Source organism: Ceratotherium simum, chromosome 7, assembly GCF_057802395.1.
Source record: "Ceratotherium simum simum isolate JZ-2026a chromosome 7, ASM5780239v1, whole genome shotgun sequence".
Taxonomy (NCBI): domain Eukaryota; kingdom Metazoa; phylum Chordata; class Mammalia; order Perissodactyla; family Rhinocerotidae; genus Ceratotherium; species Ceratotherium simum.
Genome location: NC_141906.1, coordinates 37,132,370 through 37,152,730, shown reverse-complemented (window position 1 = coordinate 37,152,730; position 20,361 = coordinate 37,132,370). Strand labels below are relative to the sequence as shown.

The 20,361-nt window shown below is 38.2% G+C and overlaps 1 long non-coding RNA gene across 6 annotated transcripts in view; it reads left to right on the top strand.

Annotated features, from left to right (window-relative positions):
- Positions 1 to 20,361, top strand: part of LOC147916645 (uncharacterized) — a 1,218,588-nt gene that overhangs the window by 79,764 nt on the left and 1,118,463 nt on the right. For 4 of the 6 annotated variants that reach the window (XR_015552703.1, XR_015552704.1, XR_015552699.1 and 1 more), the window contains exon 1: positions 2,476 to 2,633. The exons of 1 other annotated variant lie outside the window; for it this stretch is intronic. This is a non-coding gene — a long non-coding RNA (uncharacterized LOC147916645). Of the gene's footprint in view, positions 1 to 2,475; positions 2,634 to 10,395; positions 10,710 to 20,361 lie in introns of those variants that run through there. One more of the 6 variants, XR_015552702.1, reaches the window with a different exon arrangement.

Below are 20,361 nucleotides of genomic sequence, written 5' to 3'. Positions count from 1 at the left end.
GTTTTAAAGATTTTATTTATTTATTTTTTCCCCCCAAAGCCCCAGTAGATAGCTGTGTGTCACAGCTGCACATCCTTCTAGTTGCTGTATGTGGGACACGGCCTCAGCATGGCCAGAGAAGCAGCTCGTCGGTGCGAGCCCGGGATCCGAACCCGGGTCGCCAGCAGTGGAGCGCGCTCACTTAACCACTAAGCCACGGGGCCGGCCCTACAGTTTTTGTTTTAAAGTCTATTTTGTCTGATATGAGTACTGCTACCCCAGCTTTCTTTTCATTGCCATTTGCGTGGAGTATCTTTTTCCATCCCTTCACTTTCAGTTTGTGAGTGTCTTTAGGTCTGAAGTGTGTCTCTTTTATGCAGCATATATATGGGTCTTGTTTTTTTATCCAGTCAGCCACCCTATGCCTTTTAATTGGAGCATTTAGTCCATTGACGTTTAAAGTCGCTATTGATAAGTATGTACTTACTGCCATTTTTTAACTTTTTTCTTTTTCTCAGTGTTTTACTAGTCTTTCTCTGTTCCTTTCTTCTTCTATACAGAATTGATGGTCACTTTAGTTTGACCTCTGTCTGAAAGCTGTACTCTTTAACTCCCCTCCTCCCTCCTTTTATGTTTTTGATATCATATCTTACCTCTTTTTTGTGCATTTGTATCCATTTCCCTCTTATCATGGAAATAGATAATTTTTCCCATTTGTGGTCTTCTCTTTTCCCCTTAAATCAGTCCCTTTAACATTTCTTGTAACACTGGTTTCTTGGTGACAAACTCCTTTAATTTTTGCTTATCTGGGAAAATTTTGATCTCTCCTTCCATTTGGAATGATAACCTTGCTGGGTAGAGTATTCTTGGCTGTAAGTTTTTTCCTTTTAGCACTTTAAATATATCGTGCCATTCTCTTCTAGCCTGTAAGGTTTCTGCTGAGAAGTCAGCTGATAGCCTTATGGGGTTTCCTTTGTATGTAACTTGACATTCTCTTATGGCTTTTAGGATTCTCTCTTTATCTTTAATTCTGGACATTTTGATTATGATGTGTCTTGGTGTGGGCCTCTTTGGGTTTATCTTGTTTGGGGCTCTCTGTGATTCCTGTACCTGGATGTCTGTTTCCTTCCTTAGGTTAGGGAAGTTTTCATCTATTATTTCTTGAAATAGATTCTCTGCCCCCTTGTCTCGCTCTTCTCCTTCCGGGACACCTATAACACGGATGTTAGTGCACTTGATGTTGTCCCAGAGGTCCCTTAGACTGTCCTCACTCTTTTTAACTCTTTTCTCTTTTACCTGTTCACCTTGGGTAATTTTTTCTAGTCTTTCTTCCAGCTCACAGATCCATTCTTCTGTATCCTCTACTCTGCTTTTGAGTCCCTCTAATGAATTTTTCATTTCCAGTATTGTATTTGTCATTTCTGATTGGTTCTTTTTTATATCTTCCATTTCTTTGTTGACATTCTCACTGAGTTCATCTATTCTTCTCCCCAGATCAGTGAGCATCCTTAACACTCTTAGTTTGAACTCTCTGTCGGGTAGGTTGCTCATTTCTGTTTCACTTAGTTCCTTTTCTGGGGTTTTGTCCTGTTCCCTTACTTGGAATGTATTCTTTTGCCTCCTCATTTTGCCTCTTTCCCTGTGCTTGTGTCTACGTATTAGGTAGGTCAGCTACATCTCCTGCTCTTGGATAGGTGACCTTATGTAAGTGATGCCTTAGGAAGCTTCCAGTGTGCTTCCCTCAGTTCTCAATGTTCCAGGGGTGGCCCCTGTGTGGGCTACGTGTGTCCTTCTATTGTGGCCTATTAGCTCTCCCTATAGGCGCCCAGGGAGGCTGAGTTATGCTCCTGGCCAGCTGTTGTAATGCTCAGCTGCTTGTAGTTGTTGTGGGCCCTTCAGTCTCTTTATCAGGTGTGGGGAGCCCCTGCACAGTTGGCTGTAAGCTCTAATACCACATTTATGTTGCAGTATTTCTTTTAAGTGAGTAGGCCCCAGGCGTGGCAGGTTGTTAGGCTCAGGGCCTTACAATTGCTGTAAGCCTCTAGCCTATTAGGTCTCTTGTCAGCTCTCTGAGGATTGCAGCTGGGTGGGGCTGGCCTCAGGCACAGGAGCACCCAATTGTTTCACGCTTTGGAAGGTGGGGCAAACCCCCTATGTGGGTCTTTGAGAAGCCCAAGTCTTCTGCAGCTGACAAGCCCTGTTGCCCACAGGTCCACACACAGTCAACACAGTCCTGCCCCATGTGAGCGCCCCGACCTCCCCAAGCAGACCCAGTCTCTCCACGGTGGGAGCCCCACACACTCCGCCACCACCCCACACTCTCCACCCGCTCCTTGTGCATACCCTGCCCTGCTCAAATCGGCTCAGTTGCCAGGCTGCAGAGAATCCAGTCACCAATCTATGCAGGCCCACAAGTTGCCTGAGGGCTTGTGTTGGGTGGGGCCAGTCTCTAGGGTGGGCTGCCTGCCCTGGCTGAGCTGGATTAAATCCGTGCTCTAGTGGGTGGAGCAGACCCTGGGCTAGCAGGCCTCAGGGAGAACTCCAATGGCGTCTGTGTCAGCACGCTCACACCAGGCCACAACAATGGCCTCCGCCAATGTCACAGTCCCTGGAGAGGTCTCACCCCTCACCGAGATGCACTCAGGGCCTATTAGGTGAGTCTCTTGTCACCAAAGCACTGTGCACCTTTCTTTCTGGTGATTTTAGGATGCTTTCTGGAACGGGTGAGTTTGTGCACGGGCCCTTTAAGAGCCAGTTTTCGTTTCTTTGTGAACCGGGTTTTCTGGGGGTGCTCCCCAATGCTTTAGTAGCAGGCAATGTCAGATATTATGCCGCTGGTCTCGATTGTGCTGGGTCCACAAAATGCCCCCAGCGGGGGCGCTCCCCGGCTCAGGGCCCCGCGCCTCCAGGGAGGCTGCGTAACTGTGAGCTGCTCCCGCGGCCGTGAAGCTGGCGGCTTGTGAAGGCGGCGTTTTTCCTCTCCAGAAGGGAGTCTCTGCCTCTTCCACCCCAGTTAGGATTGTCCGTTGTTGCAGGAGTTCCTCTTATCCAGTTTTCAGTTCTGTCTTAGGGGTAATTTTTCCACGAGTAGTTGTAAATTGGCTGAGTCCACGGGAGGAGGTGAGTTCAGAGTCTGCTTACGCCGCCATCTTGACTCCCGAGTGTACAGCTTTGTGTAGGTGATATAACCATGTAAATATTCTGTTATAATTCAACACGATAAATGGAGGGTTCTGGGGGCCTGGAGGAGGGGATCTTAACAGAGAGTCAGAAGTGCTTCATGGAAGTTTGAGGTCTACGGATGAGTGGAGTGAGGGAAGTGATTTTCAGACAGAAGAGTGTAGGCAAAAGCTTAGAGTGAGTGACAGAGATCTACACAGAGGAGATGCTGGAGAGGATAAAGACTCGACTTGAGGGCTCATAAATCGTGCTCCAGAGTCTTGAGGGAATTGGGAAACTAATGAAAATTTTCAAAGCAGGAAAGTGACACGGAAAGTTTGTGTTTTACAAAGATTACTGGTGGTGGTATAGAGAAAGGATTGGAAGTAAGACAGAATGGCTGTAGGAGGCATTTTTGAAATCCAGTTAAGACATTAGGAAACTGGTGTGTAACGGAGAAAAGTGAAAGGATTCAAAATATGCTAAAGCTGCCTAAGATGAAAGCAATATTAAGACAACGCAATTTAGAGGAGATTGATTTACAAGAGAAGGAAAGGAAGATAATATCAAGAAAATATATTAACACCAAAAAAGATCCTAAGTTGAGAACTCATGGCATCTTGGAGAAACTGAAAGAAGGCTAATATGGCTGGAGTTTACTGTTTGTGGTAGCTTTATTCTTCGAATAAATGTTCTGCGAGTTGAAAAATTTAGAAGTTAACTAAATGTGTTTTTCCTATCTTTAGCTTGTTGATGTTAATGTATATAGTAATATTAATTTATAAGCATATATTCTGTTTAAAAAAACCTACTTATTGCAATGTTTTACCTCTTTCATGTTAACTTATTAAAGTTTCTAAGTATTAACACAAATGACACAGAACTTGTCTTTATTTCTCGTAATAAACATTATTTTCTCTAAAACAATATCCTTCAATAATAATAATAGCTAGTCTGAACTAACACTGCATGTCAGGTACAATTCTATTCTAAAATATCTATTCTATATCCTCTATATCTATTAATTTATTTCATCTTTATAGTAACTTGATGAGGTACATACTATTCCTAAAAATATAACGTAATGAAATAAATTAAATTCTGCCACATGTTTTGCAATAATGTGTCACCATAATTCAATATAAGATGTGTAGGAATCTGTAAAAACTACTTCCTGCTACTATAGCTCCATGCCTGTGAATTGTATTTCCCCCATCTCTGCAGTGGCTCTCTCAGCACAGCAGTCAGTAAAGCCTTGTCCCCTGCCCTGCAACTCTATCAATTCTGCTTCTCAGTCATTGCTCTGGTCTCCTGCTGCTATCTAGATCAGATTCAAACTCTGTGCCCTTGACATCAAAATCATAACACAGAATACTCCCACATTTTTCTCTTGTCTTATAGTTTGTCTTCCCTTATAACCAATACCTACTTAAAAGTTTGCATGACCTCCAAGTGGGCAAAATTAGTCATTTTTTTCCATAGCATATTATGGGGACCTCTGTTAAAATGATGTTCCCACCTTGTAATGGGCTACATTCTAAAGCTGGAATTAGAGTGTAGTTTTGCAGTGAAATTGTGGTCCGTGGACAGGTAGCATTAGCATCACCTGTGAGCTTGTTCGAAATGCAGAAACTCAAGCCCTACCTCAGGATTACTGAATCAGAATTTGCATTTTAACAAGAACCCCCTAGTGATCCTATTCAGATTAAAGATTAAGAAACACCAGTCCAGAGGACTGCAAGGATAAAATTCTGGACTCAATCACACAGACAGTGGGATGTTAGGAAAAGCCTTCAAAGGAGTGAATTCTGCCAACACACAGGAGATGACCATAACCTGCATTTATTAAGGGCCTATGCTTCTTGGGTACTCATCTAATTTTTTTATGTGTATTAATTCATGTTATTCTGACCACATTCCTACACAGTATTTGATATTACTACCATCTTTTAATAATAAATATGAAAAAGCTGAGACCTTGGAATTTAAGTGACTTCCCTGAGAGTCACACAGTAGAGATAATAGGCCTGGATTCAAAACCAAGCAGGTTGGCTCCAAGCCCAAGTTCTTAATTATTAACCTGTATTACCTCTTTTTGAATAGCCTATTTTGCCTTCACTGACTGGCACCATTCCTGGCCCTTCATAAGCAGGCATTCAGTAATTGAAAATGAATGAAGCTCTAAATTCAAGCAAATGAATGCATACCTTTCACTGCCACAGGTAAACCTATCACTACTTCTCCACTATGGTCTGTGAAGAAGCATCCTGAGTGATAAGAATCAGCAAACTCATCAATGCATATCGTTTTGCTACCTTCATTTTACCAACTCCATTCTTCACAACCTTCTATCCACCCCCACAGCAAGAAGCCTATACTTCTCTTGATTTGAAGTTACTGCCCATGTCTTCAGCAAACACTAAAATGAACTGAATGAATACTGGGTACCCAGTACGCAGATATGTTATTTAATTTAATACATACTGAGCGAGACATTATCATCTCCATTTCTCAGATAACAAGGTCAAATTCAGAAAGATTAAGTAAAATCAGAAAGGATTAGAGAGTCATATTTTAATTCCAATTCTTTCTGATTCTGGAAGTAGAGTTCTTTCAACCATCCAATATTGACACTTAATGTCTTTACTTGCTGTTTGATGGAATCAATCTTGAAATCTATATTTCTGAGAGATTAGGAGTTTTGTTGGTCTTTGGTTTTGAATTTTTCCTTACCCAGTCCACTACACTGACAGTTCTTAAACTTTTAGACATCAGAATAACTTGGGAGACTTGTTAAAACACTGATTACTGGACTCCATTCCCAAAGTTTCTGAGTTAGTAGGTCTGTGGTAGAGCCTGATAATTTTCATTTCTAACAAATTTCAGGAAACACTGATGCTGCTGGCCTGGGGACCCACTTTGAGAACCACTGCAGGAGCGAAACCTTCCTAATTCTTTATATGTTCTTGGATATTTTTCATTCCTACTCTGTCTAAAATAAATTCCAAGGCAGTGTCCACAGTAGAAGCACTAGACAGCAGTGGATCTGAATCCACGTTTCACACAGGCATAAAGTGGTCAGATAGGGATATAGGAGGTAGCATAGAGTGCATACACAAGGGGGCTGGGTTCGAAAAAGATGCTGCCTGTCTTTTTTATTAACCTTTTCTACTTGAAGAAACAAGTAGACTTAGCAGTCACAAAATATATAACCGAATACACATGCTTTTTACAATTCTATCAGGTTTCTAGCTCTTGATATTTCTGTCCTCCAGAATGTTTTAGAGTTAAATTGTGATTTGTATTTAGTTTAGGGGGAAAGCAGTGAAAAGCTCTGTACTTGGATCACTAATCAGCATGGCTACTTGCTCAGAGTGTGTGCAGGTGAAATAGAGTCAGGATTAATAGTGACTAAATAAGTATCTGGCTACTAAGACAAGGAACTCATCTGCCTAGTCTTAGGGGAGCCAAGTGCACCCTTTCTGCCATCATCTACCCACCAACATGTCCCCCCAGCATGCTGTGATGGGGGAAATGTGTATGTGTGGCATAGTGAACTGCCTTAAAAAATGACTTCCCCAGTTCCAGGTGCCAAGAAAATGCTTGGTAAATTTTCCCAGAGTGTTTACTAGTTGTAAAAAAGTCAAGTCCCTTACCAGGAAAACAAGCCTTCCCATTCTTTCATTAAATTACCATAACAATGTGTACCATAAATGGAAATCAACCTCCTCCTTCTGCTCTGAAAGAGTCATTTCATGGACACAGCCCAACAAGCCACTTTCTCTCTTGTCAGATAATAATAGTAGCAGTTAACATTTTTGAATAAAACAAAGTACCTTTGTTTATAGAATTCTTGATGGATGATTTTTATGTTTTATACATGTAGTACTCACATACATCCTGTAAAGTAGGTATTATTACCTCTATTTTTTTGTTTGTGTGAGGAAGATTAGCCCTGAGCTAACATCCGAAGCCAATCCTCCTCTTTTGGCTGAGGAAGATTGGCCCTAGGCTAATATCCGTGCCCATCTTCCTCTACTTTATATGGGACGCCGCCACAGTATGGCTTGACAAATGATGCATTGGGTGGGCACCGGGGATCTGAACCTGTGAACCCTGGGCTGCGGAAGTGGAGCGCGAGCACTTAACTGCTACGCCACCCGACCGGCCCACTATTACTTCTATTTTAAAAAGTGACAATTGAGGCTCCAAAATGTTAAATAGCTTAATTTTCACATAATAGATGTTTTAGCTAAATTCCAAGCTCAGATATTTTTCATTTCAAATAACTTTCTCTTAACCAAAGCATGCTGCTTTGAAAACTAGTTCTGATACTTTTCAGGAGATAGTCCACAAAAGGAGAGTTCATAGGGGGGCCGGCCCTGTGGCCGAGTGGTTAAAGTTCTGCACACTCTGCTTTGGCACCCTGGGTTTGCGGGTTTGGATCCTGGGTGCAGACGTACACCACTCGTTAATCCATGCTGTGGCAGCGACCCACATACAAAATAAAGGAAGATTGGCACAGATGTTAGCTCAGGACTAAGCTTCCTCAGCAAAAAAAAAAAAAAAAAAAAACACCTAAATTTACAAATTTGTAAAAAAAAAAAAGGAGAGTTCATAGGATGTGGAGAGGGGAATTGAGAAACAGAACATATCATCTTTAGCTCTTAAAAATTCACAGGTATATTAGGGTATAAAAAAGTATTTTTGCCTACTCTTAGAATTCATTTAACAAATATTATAGCTATATGTCTATGTCTCTCTATATAAAAAAATACCACTAAACTCAGTAGCCAAAAACAATAACAGCCATTTATTATCTGTCATGACTAGGGTTGACCAGGCTCAGGTGGGAAGTTCTCTTTTATGTAGTGGTGGCTGGAGCTACAGACACCTGGGGGACTGCGATGCCTGGAACCTCCAAGCCAGCTCACACATATGGCTGGCAGTTGGTGTTGGCTGTCACTTGGGGCAGTTAACTAGAGCACCTCAGTTCTTCTCCAGGTGCCCTCCCTACAAGGCTTGAGCTTCTTAGATCATGGAAGCTGGATTCCATGAGAGAGAATTAAAAATGGAAGCTGTAGATTTCTTAGAAGCCCATTTAAAGTTTACTCTAAGAAGTGAGTGAACTCATTCTGTCAATCATAGCAAGTCCCAGACCAGCCCAGTTTAAAGAGATGGGATGGCAACAAATTTGGACCAACTTTAGTCCACCACAGTCTGCCCTCTGGTCATAAACTATTCACTTTTCTCCAGAAATGTAGAGTATACCAACCCGCTCTCTCAAGACCACTCAAAGTCTTATCCCATTACAGCACCAAATTCAGGCTTAAAGTATAAGATATCAATATCTTAACTGTGTCCAGGTGTGGATGAATCTCTGCAGAGTTGGCTTTACAGGTGTTTTTTTTGTTGTCATTGCTATTTTTACAAATGCATAGATTTGTGGTCTAAAAAGACAAAGTTATCTGCTCCAACAAACAAAAATCAATTAGGAGACAGTGATAGAACAACTCCAAGAGACATCCTCATTCAAAAAGGGATAGCAAAAGCACGTGCCCAAATCCTACTGTTTCCAGGGCAGGGAACATATATTTATCAGAAGCCCAGTTTGCCCTTGTGTAGGTCTCTGGGGCTCTTAGCTTTGCCCTGAGTCATGCTTCCTTTTCTATAAGAAATGGTCTATGTTCGCAGCTGAGAAGATTTATTAGCCTCTTCTCTGCCTATAGAAATATGTAGGCCTAGACTCATCTTTTCATTTTGAATTGTTTTTTCCCTTTAAATTCAAGCTGGTTTTGTTTCTACAAGTGCACTGTCCTAACTCTATATACATTCTATGAATAAATCATGAATTAATAAGGAATAACTCATTCCTGCTTATATTTCTGGATAGAGAGGAAAAAATTTAGTTCTCATGATATGACAGTCACTGTGTTAAACAATTAACATATATTTTATGTGTTTCTGACAATAGCCATGCAAGGTGCATATCCACATATTTATGGATGAGAAAATGGAAATGCAGACAAGCAAATTGCTCACTTTCAGATAGCTTATAAATAGCACGTGCAAGATTGAAAACCAAGTATGACTAGAACCAAATTCCAAGTATTTTTGCTATATTATATTGTCTTTAATTCTAGAATTTTTTTACTTATTTGTCAATTGTTTGTTTATGCATAACTTGTTTTGAAAATGAAGTTGAGGCAGTAGAGCATCTGTAGAATGGATATTTTTAAGACCATGTCATTTAGAAAATTTTTATCTAGCGAGCCATTTCCTAAAATTTAAATTTAAGATGACGGAATTATTTTAAATTTGATAAACACACAAACATTCAGGAATACAGTTATTGGGGAAAATGATGGACACCCTTGCTACCAGGTCATAATCAGTGCCAACTTGAATGCATATTTCTCATTAGATTGTAAGTTTAGCTAGAAAAGTTAGCAAATAATATCTAATATAGTTTTCAGTGAAATACTGTCATAAGAATAAAGAATTCTACGGTTATATAATTTACTAAGGAGACATCTGAAACAATGTGAATTGGTTTCTTTAGTGCAGTAGTTTTAGAGCCTTCAAGATGCCAATAAGTCTTATTTTCTCTAAGGACATAATATATAGTACTTGCAAATGTATTTGATTTTGGAAATTTTTGTGGGCAGCCCTATAAGAAGAATAGATCTTGGTATACATTTTTAGAAATTATGCCTTAGAAAAATTTAGAGTATTGTTTAAACTGAGAGAATTTTTGAAGAATATAACTAAATACTACATATTTCATACCTAAGCCTATGTTATTCCTGAAAGTATAAAATCATTCACTGTATTGTATGCACTCCAGTTATGAAAATGTAGGATACTTGATTAAGTGTTTTGTTTTGTTTTCGTTGTATTTAAACTTTTAAAAAATTTTATGTTGTTTTAGAAGGTAATATATTTACAAGGTTCAGCATTCAATACTAGGGATGTTATTCTGTTCACATTCTCCAGTGTAGACATATGGGTTGTTTATGGTCAGACTCCAATTTGACTGGTCCATGCACCACTAGGTTGGTTAATGTTCCCATCTGGATGGTGCTGTACCAGTTGATATTTATATTTAAATGTCACTTCTGATTAAAATAAGACAGTTATTAGCTAACAGGTATTCCATCACCTCTGTCCCGCCCACTAATGCTTCTCTCAGCACGTGTAAGTATCCACTTTGGTTTGTGTTTTTTCTTATGTGTCCTTCAATGTTTCCTTAAATAGATACAAGCATGGGCCGGCTCCGTGGCTTAGCGGTTAAGTGCGCGCGCTCTGATGCTGGCGGCCTGGGTTCGGATCCCGGGCGCGCCCCGAGGCACCACTTCTCTGTCCAACGCGAGGCCGAGTCCCACGTACAGCAACTAGAAGGATGTGAACCTATGACATACAACTATCTACTGGGGCTTTGGGGGGAAAAAAAATGAATAAATAAAATCTTAAAAAAAAAAAAAATAGATACAAGCAAATATAAGTATATATTAGTATTGTCTGCCCTTTCTTTTATAAAAGGTAGCCCATTGTATACCCCGTATTATAATTTATTTAATTTATTTTTTTACTTGACAAGCTATCCTAGAGTTTTGGGTTTTTTTCTCTCATATCAGCCCATAGAGAGATTCTCCGTTTTTTAAGATGAGCCCAGTGTTGTATTGTATAGATGCCCTTGGTTTATTTCATTAGTCCTCTACTTATGGACATTTGCTTTTGCCTAGTATTTTGTTATTGAAAACAATGCCACAATACATAGTTTGTACATATATCACATGTATGGGTAATTTTTAAGATAAATTAAAAGAAGTGGAATTTCTAGGTCAAATATTAAATGCATTTGTAATTTTGACAGATATTTACAAATTGTCTTTTATAGGTTTCATTATTTTGAACTCACATCAACAATATACAAAGAGCCAATTTTTCCAGTTTGCGCAGTTTGTGGTCAAATTTAGATTTTTGCCAACATGATAGGTGAAAAATGGTTTCTCAGTGTGACTGTATTTAGCATTTATCTCAAAATAAGTGAAATTGAGGATCTTTTTATTTATTTTTGAAATTTATTTATTTATTTACTTAGTGAGTGTGTGTGTGTGTGGAGGATCAGCCCTGAGCTAACATCCATGCCAATCCTCCTCTTTTTGCTGAGGAAGACTGGCCCTGAGCTAAGATCCCTGCCCATCTTTGAGGATCTTTTTATACGCTTAAGGACTGTTGTATTTCCTCTCTACCTCAAGGTCTATTATTCATATAAGCCATTCACGAGGAAATTACTTACAGATAAACTCCACCCTCAACTTCACTTATAATGAGAAATCGTGAGAAAAGATAACACAGTAAAAGATTTTGTAATACATTAGTAAATATATATTAAAATAAAAATAATAAATAGTACATGTATACTTCAACAAAGATAAAATTTATCCAAAAATTAAAATGTAAATGTAAAAGAAAAGACAGACTGGATCAAAAAACAAAATCCAAATAAATACTGTATGGAAGAGGTAGAGTTGAAACAACATGATTCAGAAAGGTTAGAAATGAAAGCAATTAAGAAAAATTGTTTTTTAAATATGTACTTATATGCATATAGAATAACATATATCAAAGATTTTATCTAACTCATTAACTAATGAGGAAACCAATAAAATATTACAATCGCTTCAAAGTGGATTTTAAAAGGTACACACATACATAGGCAATCAGGAAGATTGAAATGAATTTACACATAGATGCAAAACTGGTCGGTTATCTACAAGTCGATAGTCAATTGCATCTTCACTGAACACGATTCTTTTCCATTTCTATGTACAAGAATCATTTGCATTGTGATTAGTTTCTTAAAATTATAGAGTTGTAAAATAGCTCAAAGGCAATGAAAGGCATGAATAACAGGGAAGGGTACACTGGACAGGACATCCAGTAATTTTTTTTTTGCCTATTTTTCCAGACTAAAGTATAAAAATTATATAGTAGATAAATGCAAACAGAAAAAAAAGAAAGGAGGAGTTGCAATCTTAATATTAGACAAGTTAGATCAGGAATAAAAAGTATTTAATGAGAAAAACAAGGATATTTTATAATTCTAAAGGGCATATCACAAAGGGCAATGAAGATGTAATAGTGACAAATTTCTACATAACAAATATCATAGCAACAACTTCCAGAAAACAGGAAATACAGGGGAGACAAAGCAAAACAGACAAAACATCCTAAAAATAGAAGACTTAATTCACCTCTCTCACTTCAGGACAGATCAAGAAGACATTTGGTTTTGACTGTTTGTAGAAGAGACTTACAACACATCACAGTTTCTACTCCTTCATCTTTTTTCGGACTGCTTCAGCCTTAGTATTCATCACCAATTCATCGCCAACCACCCCTGCTGACTTCTCTCCCTGTTAAGAAAAAAAAAAATCTGCCTTTCTTTGTAGGAAATTGTAACAGATGCAAAGTATTAAAGAGAAATTATCACCTCCTAGAGTACCTTTCCCTATAAAATCATAGAATTAAAATATCATGTTGAAAGAGTGAGCTTCAGAAATAATTTTGAAGAAATTTGAGCACCAAATGCTTCATGTTATTGTCAAATTCTACTTTGTCCAGTTATTAATTTTCATTATCAAGATAATAAAGTGCTCATGGATTTTTATACAAGGAAAGCTTTAGAACAAAGAAGAAAGAGAAATCTATTTGTCAATAGATTACTTCATATATGTGTCTCTTCTCTTCATCTTCTCTGGCAAGCTCCAAAGTAGGGTTGCACTTGATAATTCTTTTGGTGTTGCCAATTACCATGTCACATACAGCCAATTGTTGTATTTGGTATGGTATCAAACTGTCATTAAATTACTAATAACACATGTATGGCTAATATATTTTAATGATGGGATTTCTTTGGAGCTAGAACAGAAAGCTGAGTTTTTGATAGCTGAGTCACAGACAGGATATTTTCAGCTGAATTAGCCTTGGGTTGGTATATAGAATAAAATATTTCTGTGAGAACTGTCAATGGGCCATATATCAGAAAGAAAAAATGCGACATAAAACAGCATTTTCCAAGGTATGGTAAATGAATCATTGAGGTACTTGTTAAAATACATATTTTTTTGGGCCTCAACTCAGACCAAAGGAATTTAAACTCTGGAGGTACCCAAAACTTTGTATTTTTAACAAACTTCCCAGGTGTTCTTGATCGATACTCCAGTTTGAGAACTATGGATATAGAAATGTTTATGCCCTTCTGTGACAAATTGGATTCCTGACCTTCCTGACCATAATTCTCCATCCCTCACCATATCTATCCCGGTTGGTAAGTAATTGTGTTGTGCCCTCAACTGTGTGTGCAGTGTAATGTCTCACCCCCAGGTGGTACCATGTGGTTTGATTTAGCCAATAGGTTGCTGGAAATATGGTGCAGCAAAAGAACTTGTAAAATTGAATTTGCTCACACATGTGCCTCCATCACCAGACATGCTTGTGCTAGTCTGCTGGTCCCAGGAGGAGGATAAGAGACTTGTGGAGGACAGTCGTCACAGAAAAGCTCAGATCCGAGCAGCTGAGCCCAGGCACTCTGCAGATTTCTGAAGATAAATGATTATTGCTTTAAGCCACTGAGTATTGGGGACATGGTTAACTGACACATCTACTTTGTGTCAAAAGGGGAAGAAAAATAACAATTGTTGAATGCACGGTAAAGAGTTTAAAATAGAGGCTAAAGCACTGTCTCCAAAATCAGGTGTTGGTGGGCTCCCATCCCACTCTGTTGCTACATTTCTAAGGCTCAATTTAATTGAACAGTAATTTATTATCATAGTCACTACTTTGCAGGATTGTTATAAATATTAAATAAAACAACACAAAGTGCATCTTGCACTATTTCCATCTGTTTCTCTTCTCTATAATGCAGTTACTTCCTGATACTGAGAGAGACACAAAGAGTTGGACTTGCCTGGTCATTTTTCTGCTAATAATCTCCTAGAGAAAGAAGAGAAAGTCACCTTAGAAAAGAATTTGAGTTGCTTGTAGTATTTGATTTTTTTTTAAAGATGGTGAGATAACGGCAAGAATGTTAATTAGTTTTAACACTGAATGCATAACTGAGTGCATAAGAATTTTTTAACTCCTTATTTAACAAGTATTTAGTAAGACCTTGCTTCCTATCTTCCTTAAGCCTATGAAATGTGTTCATTAATCATTGCTATAATATCAAACTTAGGCTGCTGAGCATATGATGGCCATATGTCCCCCCACATTGATTAGAGAGTCTTACTGTTGTATAATTCATTTTCAAAATAAATAAATCTCTAAATATATAATTAAATATGATTTGCATTTTGTACTCAGTAGGATTTTTCATTAACATGAATTAGAAATTATGGGTGGAGGAAAGGCTTTTTCCACAGCCTTCTCTGATTTATGCTTAGGAAAGTGTAATCACACAAAAAGCATCCTTCAGTTTCAGCAAAATCAGACAGAATTGAAGTTCCAATCAAATATGTGTCAATTGCCAACAATATTATAACCACGTTGGTAATGCCAGAGAGATAGTAGGGGATAGTGAAAAATGGCGACGTGGAAAGGAGAAGAAGAAGGTTTGGATTCTAGTTTGATCACTAATTATTGTATAATTATAGGCCTTGGTTTCTCTATAAAATGTTGGTACTCATGATTATATCACAGAGTTGGGGATTTGAGATAATATATATAAGGCTTAGCCCTTACAAGTGATCCATAAATTATTGTTGGTTTAGGGACACTGTGACTTCCAAGAGAATTTTAAAGTGTAAAGAGTCAAGACTATTCTATCTTCAGGAAAGTATGCCACAGAATGTAGGAGTCAAGCAGATAATAAATCTGATAATAAATCATGGTGTACGCCTGTACTATATTCTTTGAGGTATAGAAACATGGTTAAGGGCCGGCCCCGTGGCTTAGCGGTTAAGTGCGTGCGCTCTGCTGCCGGCGGCCCGGGTTCGGATCCCGGGTGCGCACCGAGGCACCACTCCTCCAGCCATGCTGAGGCCGCGTCCCACATACAGCAACTAGAAGGATGTGCAGCTATGACAGACAACTATGTACTGGGGCTTTGGGGGAAAAATAAATAAATAAAATCTTTAAAAAAAAAAAGAAACATGGTTAAAAGTTCAAGAGCTGTAAAATCATCCAGTTTCGTTCAAGTCCAAGCTTTACTACATACAAGTTATAAAACTTTGAGTAGCATGATTAACTACTTTGTGCCTTATTTTCCTTATCTGTAAAGTGGAGTTAGTGTTATTTATTGTTATTGTTATTGTGATTATAAAATTCCACACTATGTGTAAATCACTTAGCACTCTCTTGTATATAGGAAGAATTTAACAATAATTGTGTTAGTTATTATCATTATTATTACTTTTAGTAGTAGTAATATTTTAATCTGGTTTCGAATACTAGCTCTCTAACTTAATGAACGTAGCCAACTCATTTAACTTTTCCAAACCTACCAAAAAATGGGCCGTTATGATTTTCAAGGATGATAACACGTGCAGAAGTCTCTGAATGGTGCCTGGAAGATGGTGGGTGCTATCTTACTTTTTGGTCACCCTTTTTATTTTCTCCAACAGGGATATGTTTTAGGTGTTTTGAAATAGGAAGTATCAAAATGAACTGGGCAGTCTGAGCAGACGTATTGGAATAAGCGAGATATGAAATGGGTCTCCAAAGTTAGACAGAAGTGGAACAAATGAAGATGGGCAAAGTTCACAGAGCAAGAACAAGTGTTGAGTGTAGAACTTGAAAGGAAAAGTAAAAAGCATGAGTTGGGGATGAAAGGATATAGTGTTGAATTGAAAGTATGTAAGGCTGCCTGGCCTAGAAGGGTGCCAGAGTAAATAAGCACAGATCCAGGCTGCAGGCAGGGGTAGCCGAGGGGAGAAAGTGATAGGAAGCAGTAGTGGTACGAGTGGAGATTAAAGTAAAGAAGGAAGTGGTTTAGAATTTAAGTAGCATATTTTCAGAGAAAAACAATCTAAAATGTATTTTGTTTTGTGTTATGTTGATGAAACAAATGGTTAGTTAAAATTTTTAATTTTACCATTACTCTTGATATTTTGTAGATATAACCTGAAAATTTTAGGTATCACAAGGGCAAAAGAAGTTGAAATAGACTTGGAAGACAAGGTCAAAATATAATTTCCCCAATATGCCTTTGATTTGTTTTCTTTTTCTTTTTCTTTTTTTTTTTGTGAGGAAGATTAGCCCTGAGCTAAGATCCTATGCCAATCCTCCTCCTTTTGCTGAGGAAGATTTGCCCTGGGCTAACATCTGTGCCCATCTTCCTCTACTTTATATGAGACGCCACAACAGCTTGGCTCGACAAGCTGCGCATTGGTCCAGCTGCGCATCGGTCCGCGCTCAGGATCCAAACCTGCGAACCCCGGGCCGCCGAACCGGAACGCGCGACGTTAACTGCTCTGCCACCAGGCCGGGGTCAATATGGCTTTGAGTTTTGTATTGTTTCTGATTGTTAGGCATTGAGCATCATTTGCGTAGTGATTACACTGGGCCAGGAGACAAGAACTGCATCCAGTTCTCAGTTCTACCAGTTTCCAAGTGTGTGACTTGAGACAAATTGTTGAAGTTTTCTAAGTCTTGGCTTCCTCATATGTTGTGTTAAGGAGTTTTCAGAAAAATATATCTGCGGTTGCTGACTTCCAAGAACTGTATGGCATGTCTGATACCTGAAATTTCCTAACATGTCATATTGGGTAAGCCATTGACCTCTCCAAGTCTCATTTTACTGACCTGAAAAGTGGCAGTAATGTTACCTGCTTTGATTAATGAGTTATTGAATGATGGAGCTGAACTGAGTTAGCAGATATGAAAGTGCTTTGAAAATGGCAATTGCCACATAAATAGAAGGCATGATTATTATAAATTAAAACATTTACTGGCTATGGCTCTGCATAGTGAATTAAAGGAATAAAGTTGTTAATTGAGAAGAAACAGGAGTAGCAACCTTTCTCATAGAGGATAATCCAGAATTCATGTTGTCTAATGCCGCGGTTAATTGATTGGGATTGGATTTGGGGAGTAATTCAGCTGAGTAACAGTCTGCCAATACAGTTTGCTATCTCCTGTCACGTTAAATCGTTTACAATGAACTCAGATTGAGAGAGAATATAAAGTATTGTATGACCTATAGCTATACGAAGAACAAAAACATTGAAATTGTTGGGAATGAAAGAGAGATGCGGATGTCGAAATCTGGCAAAAGAGGGAAAGTTTGGAACACGGTTCTTGAAGCCAAGGTGTCCAATTCAAAGTTAATGACCTCTCTTTACTCATTGTGTAGAAGGAGCCTATTCACACTTTCCCACAAGCAAAATGCAAAAGACAGCTCTCTCTTTCTCTCTCTCTCTCTGCCTCCCTCCCTCCCTCTCTCTCTTCTCCATCTTGGAGTTCTATCAATTTCTATAGTTATAATTATTTTCTAACTTTTTTTCTGATTATCATCATAACTGCAGGTTGATAAAAACGAGTACGGTACTGTGAAAAGAATCTTGGGTGTGGAAAGAGATAGACTTTGGGTTTAAATTCTCTCTGCATCATTAACTAGGTGAGAACGATCTCTGAGCCTCCATATCCTCTGTGAAGCTGCATGCAGCGCTAACTCCTACATTAAAATGTGTAGGCAAGGAAATTGTCTAGCACAGTGTCTGGTTCTTTACATCAGTTCAATGAATAATATTTTTTTTCTATTTGGTGAATAAGGTATATGTTCAATGAACAACCCCTGCGTTGGTTCTTTTTGTTATAACGTGTTGCCAGTGTAGTGGCTTCTCTGCCTTTTCACTATGCAGAGGGACACTTCTACCATCCACTTAGGAACTTGCCTATAACGTTATAAATATAAAACTTGCTTACAAATCAATTGATCTAGGGGTTTACTACAGAGTTCATACAGTAATATTGGGTCAGTAATGAGAAAATTAGCATAGCTCTTGATGAAAAATGATAGGCATCTAAAGTAATCCAGAGTTTTAATGAAATGAGTGGGATACTCAGTCACTTTTGTAATGAAATAAATGCCAGGTAAAATAATAATGAGACACCTTTACTTTTCTTGACACATTGCAAATATTAACACATTTGAGAAAAGGCAATGGTGATAAGGTTGTGGGTAAATAAGCCCTCAGAATCATTGTTGGCAGGATTGTGACTTGATTCAACACCTGTGGAGTAAGGGGATGAGGCGTGACAATCTGATTGGAAAGGGGCCTAGGGCTTATGTGTTGAAGGCATGCTTGCTTGGCAGACATGATATTTTTACTTGTATTATATGTTTATATCAGGATGTGGGACATTGGAAAAAAGGAGTTGTCTAGTAACCATTTGAACAGCAGACTTACTTTTTTATTTATTTTTTTATTTTTTAAGTTTTTGTTTATTGCAGTAACATTGGTTTATAACATTGTATAAATTTCAGGTGTACATCATTATACTTCTATTTCTGCATCATGTTCACCACCCAAATACTAATTACAACCCATCACCACACACATGTGCCAAATTATCCCTTTCGCCCTCCTCCCTCCCTCCTTCCCCTCTGGTAACCACCAATCCAATCTCTGTCTCTATGTGTTTGTTTATAGACTTACTTTTTAATAAACTGATATTCTACATTTATTTGGAGTAAATTGGAGGGAGATGGGTAATGAAGATTTTAAATTCTGGAAGGGACTACCTGCAATACAATCATGCTTTAAATCTGTCACTGATTTGAGAACAAGTTGTCAATTTCTATCAAAATTTTAAATCCACAGACCTTTTATTTTATTTATTTTATTTATTTATTTATTTATTTTTGTGGGGAAGATCGGCCCTGAGCTAACATCCATGTTAATCCTCCTCTTTTTGCTGAGGAAGACCGGCTCTGAGCTAACATCTATTGCCCGTCCTCCTCCTTTTTTTTTTTTTTTTTCCCCAAAGCCCCAATAGATAGTTGTATGTCATAGTTGCACATCCTTCTAGTTGCTGTATGTGGGACTCCACCTCAGCATGGCCGGACAAGCAGTGAGTCGGTGCGTGCCCGGGATCCAAACCCGGGCCGCCAGTAGCGGAGCGCGCACGCTTAACCGCTAAGCCACGGGGCCGGCCCCTGCACAGACCTTTTAACCCAGAAACTTCACTTTTGGGATTCTGTCCTACAGCTATGCACACAATAACATCCCCAAAATGCATGAAAAAGATGCTTGTGGAAACATTATTTATAATAATGAAAAATCAAAAACTATTTAAATGCCTAATAATTGGGTCTGATTAAACATCATAATTATGGAACACTTAGAAGCTCTTATACAGTTAAAGTGGATCTATTAATACTATAAGCATCTCTAAGATAAAGTGAACATACATACCCACCCACAAAACAAAAACAAAAAAAAAGGTCCAGAACAGAATGCACAATATCCCTTATTTTTGTAGTATCATATGTAGATAGACAGACATATGTAGCAATACATACATATGTATTTATATGCTTATTCAAATATTGTCTGCTGTGAGCTACAAAGGGGAAAAGGATGGGAACAGAAAATAATTTGAAGGATACTAAAATCTGTTAATAGATCAGGGCAGAGGAGCCAACGTGAAGGGGAGACTTAACTTTCACTGCACACCATTTGAAATTTATTTTTTATTATATACATTTTAAAAGATCATTTAATACATGGTTTTAAAGCATTCAGTTTAAAGACAAATGCGTTAAGAAAAAGCAAGATTCAACACGTAGAAATATTCTAGTTTCTAGCGTCAGCACCCATCCTATAATTGACCAACTTAATACAAACATGTATTAAAATTATACTATGCACAGTCCCAGTATTAGACTTAATCCCATTTAAAAAAAATTAACAGGACACATTTCTTTATAGTCCGCTAACTTCCAAATAGCAGGGCTACCAAGACAGACGTAAAGTCAGTGAAACATACAAAGCAAATTTGGGGTTCAATGAAGTTAAAATTAATAAATAATTTTTTAATACTCTTGTTGATTGATCAAGCTAGTCTGTAGATACATGTTAGGTTTAGTCTCTCTTGTTTCCACATTAATATATCAGTTCTCTCTATGTGCACTGTGAAAGTCATAGAAGCCTGATGGTGTACAAGTACAAAAATACAGATGGAGGATATAGTTATCTAATTAAATCTCAAATT